Source organism: Centroberyx affinis, unplaced genomic scaffold (genome assembly GCF_046629955.1).
Source record: "Centroberyx affinis isolate AG114_WGS23_722 - 3 ecotype Tasmania unplaced genomic scaffold, CSIRO-AGI_Caff_v1 ptg000390l_1, whole genome shotgun sequence".
Classification (NCBI taxonomy): Eukaryota; Metazoa; Chordata; class Actinopteri; order Beryciformes; family Berycidae; genus Centroberyx; species Centroberyx affinis.
Window position 1 is genome coordinate 102,177 of NW_027279058.1, and position 11,410 is coordinate 113,586.

Below are 11,410 nucleotides of genomic sequence, written 5' to 3' on the forward strand. Positions count from 1 at the left end.
CTCCCTCCCTGCTTCCTTCCCATTCCTATGTAAGCACAATGATTTTCTAGTGTTCCCTTTATAAGTCATGAACAACAATGAAAAACAGAATAAAGAAAATAAATAAATAAATCATAAACAATTAAATAAGAAGGAAACACATGAAAAATAATTGGTCATGCCTCTCTAACTTGGTATTTGTGTCAAACAAAGTTGTCTATAAGAAAGATCGTGCCTTTTCAACTGCCTTAGATAGGGCCTCTACAGTTTGACTCGATGCACCACGTGATCGTGCAATTGACAATTCTATTGAGAGTACATCCAAGAATAATAGATGCCAATGACATGTATTCAAAACATTTGGGGCTAACTAACATTTTCTTACCTGCTGTTAGTCCACATTCTTCTCTGATGACTATTTAAACTGATGGAAAAGTCATCGTTTAACAATATGATGTTTGGAAGACAGGGTATACGGAGACCCACTATCTCAGATATAGTATTTACAACTTGCCTCCAAAAGGAGTTAACACCTGGGCATTCCCACATCATATGAATATACTGTATGTACCAATCTTGAGGGCACAAGGAACAGACTGGGCTTATAGTTATTCCAAGTTGACAGCATTTTCTTGGTGATAGATAGAACCTATGAATGAGTTTGTAATGAATTAATTGATGATTATAATTAGGGTTAGAGTTAAAGAATAATGAAGTTGAAAATGAAATGGCCATTCAGTCTGAATATCAGGCAGCATCCCTCCAACAGACTGGAACCATAACAGACAAAAAATCAGCTGAAGAGGCGACTAAAACCCACTCTATTTTCAGTTATCACTCTGGCAAGCCAAACTATCATGAAGTCCTGACCTATAAATAGTAACTCTGACCCAGTCCCAAAGGCCATGATATTTGAAAGGCATGTCTTGTTAATGTCAGCAAGAGCCGGCAGACAACACTAGTATCTTGCTATGAACTGAGTAGGACCACAGCGTAAGGGGAAAGGCAGTGTTTGCTGAGCTGTTCCCAGTGGGATGCAGCATTGTGTGCTTATCCATTATCTTGTTAAATGCGGGTGCTGCTTTTGGACTGAAATTGGCTAAAAGCTGGTTGAAATGGTAACTGTTTCTTTGGTGTCAAGATGCACTGGTTTATTCAATGAATGCTGACAGGAAAAGTATTCGGAGTAAAGTTATCATGTCTTCCTAACCATTTGCCATTCTGCATTGCATGATTGCACAAGATGCAGGAGGAAGAAATCAAATAATGCTGCTGTCAAGCACAACAACAGTTAGGCAGGCAGCAAATAGAAATCAAATTCAAGCAAGAGGTGGTTGAAGTGGTTGGAGACACGTCTTGGCCAAGCCTGCATCATTTGAAGAATTCATAGAACATATATAATTGCTGCATCTATCCTGTCCGTATGTTCCTCCAGAGCAGAGGAACCATCAAACCACAGATGACAGAGATTGAAGCTGACATGCCCCTGATTTGTCCATTATGATGAGCAAATTATGTTCTTACATGTCTAGTGGCTGTTCTGTCAAATGGTAAATCAAAACAATTTAAAGACACTGAATGCATTGCCTGATGGAAATGATGAAAAAAAAAAAACATTTCTTATGACAGTAGTAGTCTAGCTGTCTAGCAACTGAACCAGGTACATGTGCCAGTACAACGTGACCAGCAAGCTTTTGTAAAAACAAAGCAGGACAATGACAGCTGGGATGAAGATTTTTAGAGTGATGGTATAGATAATTGAGCAGTAAGGGGGATCAATTTCTTTTTCTATGCATCTGTCTGTCTGTCTATCTAACTATCCATCTTTCCAGGAAATACAGCTTTGTTTACCTGATCTCTAACTAGGGAACGGCATGGATTCCTATGTATGCCTCACAAAGTGCTTAGCATTACATTTTTACATTTCTTACATTTGTCTGCTTGCAGATGGGATTCACTGATAACTTTTTCTACTCTTATACTTACTGTAAGTTGTTCTGGATAAGTTGGATAAACTCAATGGGAACAACATAGACTAAATGCCTAAATTTTATACACCTTTTGCAGACAAATGGCTGGTAGGGCGACATGCACACAAAGCACTAGATGTCCAGTGCAAAGAGAATCCAAGGGGCAAAAATTGTCCCATCCTGGGAGGGACGGTCCCTCTTTTGCCCTCTACTGGCTCTCTGCAGAACAACTTGAAACTCCACCCACCTCAGTATAAGTCAGTGAGACCAAGGCCCATCTCCTATGTAGAAAATGTACAAACCAATGCACTTCTTTCTACAAGAAGTTATAGTTGCAATAGCTTATTTCATTTCTTCTAATGTCTCACCTAATGCTGATTTTCAAATTACTGTGCCATTAGGAAGATATTTACATCAATTTCAGAGCATGTAAGGGGGCGTGTCTGCATAATCCTGTTCGTGTGATACGTTCAAGACCACTGGGAACTGGGAAAGGTCCCACTTGGAATTTCCTACTTTCTGCCTCAAAGTACTCAAGTTGTTGAGGTGGGAACAAAATGGACGGCCGAAAGAAAGTTGTGTTTGTTTGGCTGCTTTCAGAAAGTCAATGGGTGATGTCAAACGCACTGTGTCCATTATTTTCTACAGTCTATGTGAGAATCGCATTTCCCACTGTCATGCCATTGTTTAACAAAGTGTATGTAAATGTTAAGTTACCCAAAATATTATAACTGTCAGTGTTGTGGTGATTTATTTGACTACCCTTTGAGAAAGCAGTAGGTAAACAAGGTATCTATTTCCTGGAGAAAATTAAGTCAAATAAACCCTGATTTTAATGAATGCTCTGATTGGTCAACAATATACATATTTATCGAGGTGCCCCATTGTCTGTCAGACTGTATCCAGGGACAATGTGAAGGGCGGAGAGAAGAAACACAACTGAGACATTATAACCTTGGTGGTTGGGAAGAGCAACGTACAGGCTTGTGCAAAAGGAGAATTATCTGGCTATTTGCAAATTCTCACTTCTCTCGTTGTCTTTAACAACATGCATGTTATTTTTTATTAGATTACTAAAGTTTAGAACACTAGATGGGCAAAAAGAAAAGGATCTTATCTGTGTGTGCGGGTGAGTATGGCAGAGACTGAAACAGAAGGAGGGAGAGAGAGAGATTTCCATGTTGATAACCGTATGCTTGTACTTAATATGTGGCATATAAAATATTTCATGATTTTCACTGTGGGCTTTTTTTAACTTTTTAATTTACTTTAGCACTGAATGGATGCTTCCACTTCAGTCATGATGGCCAACAAAAAGTGAGTGGGGTTAAGCATGTTGACGGGACCATGTCTCCTCAACTTACTGACAACTGGCTATGCATAAATGAAGGGTCTAGCAGTTATAACAAGTTACATGAAAAAACATCAAAACTGCAAAGTCATCATCAAAGACTGAATTGAAATCATTGCACAGGATCTTTTTGTCTTTATAGAAAGGCAAGTTACCTTGGTCCTGAGTGCTGTCCTGTACTTTATATGGGTAATTTATGTAAAGATAAAAAGGTAATTTAGTTGAAGCACTTCAGGTATGTGTATTAGATGTATTTAGATGTATCTGAAACCTTTCACACAGAATAATGCATTACATTTGCATCTGTTACCTCCCACCTCCATGTCCTAAACATCATGTTGCCATGCCGTGTGCAATGCGTCAGCCTCCAATTTTCCACTGACACCCATTTTCCTTTGGTCTCGGTTCCAGTGTGTCCTTGCATTTGGCTAGCCTGTGATTTCTTCTTCTTCCAGGTGAAGGAAGGAATGAAAATTTCGTTTCCACGGCAGGAGGGCTCAGGGGGTTGGCTCCTGCAGGAACAAGGCAAAAAAAAGAAAAGAAAGAAAGTTGAGACTGGGCAAAATCTTGTAAAAATGTGTTGTTGATATGACTGAGTTCACTTGAGGTTTCTTTAGTTCAGTACAATGGTACAAGATAACACACCTAATAGGTAGCAGAGGGCATGGTTTGGAGAAATCCTTCCAGCACTCAGAGTTGTTGCCCTTTGAAGGAGGCCACACCAAGGAGTCAAATTCAGACTACAAAAGAAAGTAAGTATTTCTAGGTATAGTAATAGCTAGAATAGCCATATACTGTTTTTAATCTTGTACACCCATCCACACTCATACATCACATGGAAGACAAGGCTGAAACTGGCCAAGCTTAAAGCTAAGCAGCTGAATAAATACATCTAGAAAACGCAGAGATCTGGCTATAATTCTCTTGTATTCCGTCTCTTGCCTGATTTACAGCTTGACTCCCAGACGTTTGCATTGTTAGACACAGTCTGTTGTTGGGAAAACTGTTTCTCCGTCTTTGTCTACATCTCTAACATCTCACCAAAAGCTGCGGACCTCTTTAAGGCAACACACCTATCGGCACACATTCATTTCTGCCTATGATGCAAGCGCTTGTTAGTATGTCAGTGATTTATTATCAGAATATATTAAATTTAATGTTGACTGATACAGTTAAAAAAAAAATCTGTTTCACTAACTTATCAAATTTGAACCCATTCAGTTAATTTTCATACACTGTGACATCAATCGTCTCCAGTTGCCCTGAAATGATTTCTAATAGTGACAGATAAGATAAGCATTATTGTTTTTTGTGTAATATAATTTGGTGTGTAATGGGGAGAAAAAAGCCATTTGATTGCATCCACACTGAGCATTTCTGTTGTGTAGAGTTAATATGCCATCGTGTTACCAGAATATCAAACATCTGATTTGCATTACATTTCTTCCTGGAAATAAATCATGGCATTATCGGGTCATAGGGAGCTTGTTTCCTAAGTTCAAATCTTTATCTTTTTCTCTATCTTATTGTTCCTGCCTGTGAAGCTGCTGCAAATCTAAGGTCAGCATAGGAGGAATAGTGTCACCTGGTGGTAAATCTTGTAATGCCCCAATGATAATCACTGTGTTCACACAGTAAGTCGACTGGAGAGGGAGAAATACTCCAAACTGATAGAGAGATCAGAGAACTGATGGACAGGTTGTAACTAATTAACACAAGGACAACTTTGGATGTTGAGTATCACCTAATAGGCTATACTACATAAATCTTACCTAATACAAACATTCACTGTAATCAACTATCTTTTTTTTCTCGCAATCTTTTGCCAAAAAATGGAAATACTTCTCTATGAAAATCACTTTAGAATTATCTCACATAGCTGATGCTGAAATCTAATTTTCTCAGAGAAAGGAGTTGTGGGAATCAAGTCATTAAAATCCATTCTTTGTCTCTGTTTAAGACAGCAATCATTTTAGAAATTGCCTCAGTTTTTCCTAACATGTCGATAAAATGGCCAGTTACTGAACCAGGGCATTTATCACCGGCGGGGTCAGCTGTAACACCTTTATATGCTGTTTTGTATAATTGTTCATAGAGATTTTGTCCTACACAACCATTTTTGGATTTAATATATCTTGAGTTGTCAGTGATTAAGTCACAATATTAGAACATGCCATGGCATAGACCAAACTCTTCTTGTCTAAAATATGTGACATTAAAATAAACATGAAAATGAAGAAATTATATATTTCTTTTTTCTAAAAATATTTGATTGATGGAATCCTTCATTAGTATTATTGGTACAATATTACTCATTAGAATTAATTCAAACTGAAACAGCTGAAAAGATCAAATATTAATAAAAAGCGAATTATTTTGGCCATGTTGAACCAATGTTCAACATGACCTCTTGGAGCAAAGCAGTTTAGATAAATACAGTGTAGTTTGTAGTTAGTTAGCTACTCTCAGCCTTACTACACATGAGACATTGTTTACTTGCACTACACTTTTGCTGCTTATATCTTATCTGAGTTGTTTTTAGTATCAGCAACTTAATTGTGCTGAGGAAACTACTTGAACTGCACTACAAAGTGTAGCACAAGTAATTCACAAACTACTGGAAAGTTGTCAGCTAGTTGGCCAGTGTGCTTTAGATGCAGACAGAATAACTTGCAGTTATTGTACCCCAGAAAGCAGATTCAAGTCCAGACTTTACTGGAGTCCTGAGGGTTTTCTCATAATGTGGTCGTTGTTCAATATTTTATTGCAATCATGGATCTCAGCCCACCGGAGCTCGGCTCCAGCGGCCCAAAGCCCGGCACTCCTGCTTAATCACACAGGACAGAGAACTTCACCCTGCCTCCTTGTGGACTGGAACTGCTTCAAAGAATGGTCCAAAAATCAATAATTGACATAGAGAGGAGACTAAAATACACTACTGTTTGGTGAGGTGGTTTTGGGGCAGAAATACAAACGACATGTTGGTCTGTTGGTCAGGGAAAGCAGTGTAGTTGTCCCTCAAGTTGGCATACATCCCTAAAAGCTAAGGCTACCGGAATGGTAAGGTAGCTAGTGACAGATGGCCAGAAATGACTGAGGCCTTAAAGCAGCCTCACTTTTAAATGAACAGAGGTCACTTGCACTACATTGCTGTTGTCCATATCTTTTATGCATTGTTTTGAATGTTAACAGCTTTACTTTTGCTGAGCAAACCGCTTGAGCAAAACAACAAAAATACAGCATGTTCATAAATTGTACCTATCAGCTATGACAAAGCAACATGCTTGAGAAACAAACCCATATTAACCCCTTGCATGACTAAAAATCATTCACTGACAATCCAAGCAATTCAAAGCATTTCAGAAGCTTTAGCGTGGAAAGATTAGTGCTAGTAATTTTGCAACAGAACTCTATTGAAAATTAGCTGGGAGAAAAAACTGCTGAAATTGTGCACCCCGAACTTGAAGCACTGCATCAGAGGCAGGACGGTTCAAAGCACACACTGCATAACTTATTCTCTGTTAGCTCGTACCATGTACTCTGTGCTGCTGGAGAGTAATACAGAGCCAAGCATAGTCACAGCTGAATCATCATACAGATATATTCAAATGCAAAAGGCTGGAATGAGAACCTGACAGTAAGATAAGAAAAAGCCACGCAAGACAGGAAATTCAAATGACCAACCTAAGGCCAAACTTCGGCTCTGTGCCACCAGAAAAATCATCCATGGGCATTTAACCTCCCAAAAGTGTCTGACCTTAGCTCTTCAAGACATGGTCTGAAACAATCCGCATGTTGTTTGGATTGCAGTAAACACCGTTGCTATGTGACTGTCAGGCAGATTTGATTCATAGTAGAGTTGAAGATGATTGCTGGACATCCTTTTTCACAGCTAAGTAACTAAGCAGCTGAAATTTGGCTTCAGGGTGGTTATTTGAATTTCCTGTGTGTGTTTTGTGTCTTTTGCAAACTCACTTAACCCTCCTGTTGTGTTCCGGTCGAATTGGACCGATTTACAAGTTTTCTCTCTGAAAAATGTAGTTCATTTAATCTGATTGTCATAAGGTTCCATGACTTTGTCCACACAGGGCATCTGAACACACAAAATCAATTTTGATAATTTTCATTACATTTTGGATGTTTTAATTAACTTTTGTACACCTGTGGTGTTCCCGGTCAAAAATGACCGGTCATTAGAAATGAATGAGTGAGACTACAATTAGTGTATAAAATTGAGTTCAGGCACATGCCCATTCATCAGATGCATGTGTGTTTGAGCACACACACACACACACACACACGCACACACACACGCGCACACACACACACACACACCTCACTCCCCTTCTTGGCTTCCATGGCAACCCCCACGGGAACCTTTCCCCAATAGAATCTTTCCCCCACGGGAACCACACCTGTTGGCATTCTCACAAACAATCGCAACATGGTTTCAATAATATATAGAACATTTCTCGCAGCTCTGGTATATAAAGCTTTTTTGAGGCCTTGCTCACAATTCATTCTGTGGCAGCACAATAAAACAATATACTGTATGTGAGGCTCTTGATCTTATTTTTGATCATGACACTGGTGAGGAGAAGAGAGGTCAGGAAACTGACAGTGAAGATGCAGTAAAGTTTTCATGTGTAGTTTTGGGCCTATGTCCGTTCTTTACTAATAAAATCATACCGGTCAGTTTTGACCGGGAACACAACAGATGTTATTTTGTGCCACTATTTAAAAATTTGAAATGGTTTCAAAACAAATGTCCTTGTTAAACTTTGACACAAAATAGTCTGTGATAAATAGCACAATATGTTTCATCTGAGTATTTGTTATAGTCAAAATAATCCATACATTATGCTTTTTTTTACTCAAAAACGAGTTGTATGAGCTCAGGTCAATTAGGCCTACAGGCCATAAACAGCAACTAGAAGTTCAAAACTTGTAATCTTCACAAGAACCTAAGTTGATAAAAAGATCTAACACAACATTAGGTGATAATATATGTATTATTATGGATTTATAATCAGCTACAATGGGGCGGTCATTTTGGACTGGGAACACAGAATTCATTAATATGAAACGAACACAACAGGAGGGCTAAAACATCAGTTTTTGTCTTTAATAGTTAAAATAAACATGTGTTGTTGGGGTTTTTTTTATGTATATATATTACATACATACATTTTACACAGTAAAATCGTCAGTATTAATTTAACTTCCCAGTGTTAATAAGTATTTTTAAGTGGCAATTATTTTGAGTTGACAAGTGTTGATTGGAGGGTTCACTCATGGACCTGAAATGCACCCCGGGGTGGGTGTACAAAACTATCTACAAGTGTTAAATGAACTCTGATGGGTGTGGACTTACATAATATAAACACTGGCATAGTGCTGATTTTTAGCACTGATGATTTTTCTGTGTAGCTGGTTAAAGTATTCACCCTCTTTTACTCACTTGGGCTGAATTGTCTCACTGGCAAAAACATTTCAGAACATTTATTATTCATACTTCATCTTCAGATTCAAAATTGCTCTGATTTTATCTTTCTCACAAGGAAGGCTTAGGCCTATACCTTCACTTCATCTTAATGGGATTTTAGGGAATAAGGTGGGTGAGTTAAATGTCACCCGTAAGTCACACAGGCTGTATCAGTTTAGAGCCCTGACACCCTAAAATCCCATGTACTGAAAGGTCCTGGGACTTCCTGACAAGAAATGCAAAATAGAGTAGTGTTAAAAAGAAAATACATTTGATATGTCTAAGTATAACCTAAAGATGAAGCATGAATAATATCTGTAATAGGCTATATGTAATCCAAGTGAGAAAAGGGGGTGATTGGAATTTTACATGTTCATGTATCACATTTCTTGAATTTTCACTCCCCTTTTATTTAAAAACATAGGCCTACTTCATTTTGTAGCACAACTCTTACTATAGTAATAGTATTTTATACGTATACTAAATACAAATATCACTGCAACTAAAAGTCCCTGTAGGAATATTTTAAGAACATTACCCTGATGTTTTTGCCTATCAAGCTACATAAACTGTTGTTACTATTAATGTAATAGGGGAGACCGGGGATGGTTGTAACACTTTTGGTTTCAGCATCTATAACTCAGTGGTTGTTTCTGCTAGATCGCTCAACTTTGATACAAGCTACACCCCTAGTTGTCTGCTACAAATAAAAGCCCTTTAGACATCCACAGTAACACAATCACAGATTATGTGAGGTAATGTCAAATACAAAGCATTCCACTGTTACAACCATCGCGTTTCACTGTTACATCCATCCCCGGCTAAAACTAGCTGGGGATGGATGTAACATCACTGTGAAATGTATACATTTTAATGAAGAACGTTTGAATACACTTTTTCAACAAAATAAATGAAAGTGATAGTTATTTTTTCTTAAACTTAGAAGTTAAAATGACCCTTCTGTAACATTTTTAATATTTCAGCATTTTCAAAACCTAAAAGCTGTTTTGTAAACATAAATGTTTTTTGTTCAAAGTCACACATTTCTTAGCCTAACTTTTAAACTAAAAATCTATTTTGTTACATTTTCAACAAAACCTTTTTTTTTTATAGCACAATATGTGTGTGTGTGTGCGTGTATGTGTGTGTGTGTGTGTGTGTGTGTGTGAGTGTGTATCTGAGCTGATTGTGTTGAAAGCAATGTTACAACTATCCTGATCCCTGTCAGCCATTACATATGTAGCTAACTGTTTTAGCACGGAGTTAGCATGAAATTAAAGCATCAGATTTAACTAGAGAGACAACTGATTGATACTATTTAAGTTAGTAAATGTATCTACAACACTAAGAGTGCTAACCAAAATATTAACTTGAACAGAAATTTTACTTTCTTACCTCAGAATCAGTCAGTGGTGTGAAATCCTCAGTGTTGGGCTTCCTGGTGGCTCAGTGGTCTAAGGTGCATCCCATGCACATGTGACATCCTGGGGTCCAATCTGGCCCAGGACCTTTGTCACATGTCATCCCTCTCTCTCTCCCAATCTTTTGAATCTAATAAAGGTGAAAATGCCAAAAAAAAAAGAAACTTTTCCTGTGAGCTCAAGTGGGATGTGGACACATACAATCACACCACCTTAACTCATTCCTGATTAGTCAAACAGCATTACAACTGAAAGACACGACCATTAACAACACATTTGTTTTGAAGGGGAGAATAAGGGTAACAGAAGTAGCCTAGTCTATTAGAGAGCGAGGGAGGAAAGGGCTTTTTGTTTTGTTTATAGGAGGGAATGAAGAAACATACAGGCAACTTGTCCACAAGAAACCACGCCTGATTCATTTAGCAATTCAGTGTTGTACAACTAACCACCTGGTAACACCATCCCCAGTCTCCCCTAATCCTCCTTTACCTGAGAGTACAGGGTGAGCTTCAGAGCAGCACGCCAGCAGCTGGGAGTCTTGCTCAAGGACACTTCGGCAGGGCGGGTGGTGTGTGTGTGTGTGTGTGTGTGTGTGTGTGTGTGTGTGTGTGTGTGTGTGCGTGCGCGCGCGGGGCTGTGGAGGGGCGGGGGCGTTGGGAGGTTGAACCTGTGTCTCTCTAACCACTAGGTCACCCTGCCGCCCATTAATCAGATGGCTACACATATGTTGGATGCTCCTTAATATGAACTAGCCTAGAATAAAAGAGGGGGACATATCTCCATATGTGCCCACTATAGGTCGTAATTTTGTGGGTAAACGCCACTTAATCCTCCATGGCAACGCTATTGTTAGTTTGATAGGGAGCAGGATTGGTCAACAGCAGCTGACCGCGCCCTCAACCCATATAAGCTACCTACCAAACTATTACCATCAAGTGTCGGGGGAATGACGGCTCTGCTGCTGCTCTCGGTGCGGCGGAGGAGAGAAAGCATCTTTGTCTACAGCGAAGGTTTGGGCTTCCCCGCCTGCCGCCTTTATCGGTACAGCAACATCTAAAGATCAGCCTATCCTTGTGAAGACAGAGGTCGCATTCATCTGCCGCATTCATCTCTGCTCAATTTAGGATTTTTTTCTTTCTTTCTTTTTTTTTTTTCCCCTTGCCTGGCTGGAATAATACAAACCTCGCTACAGTAGGCTATATCC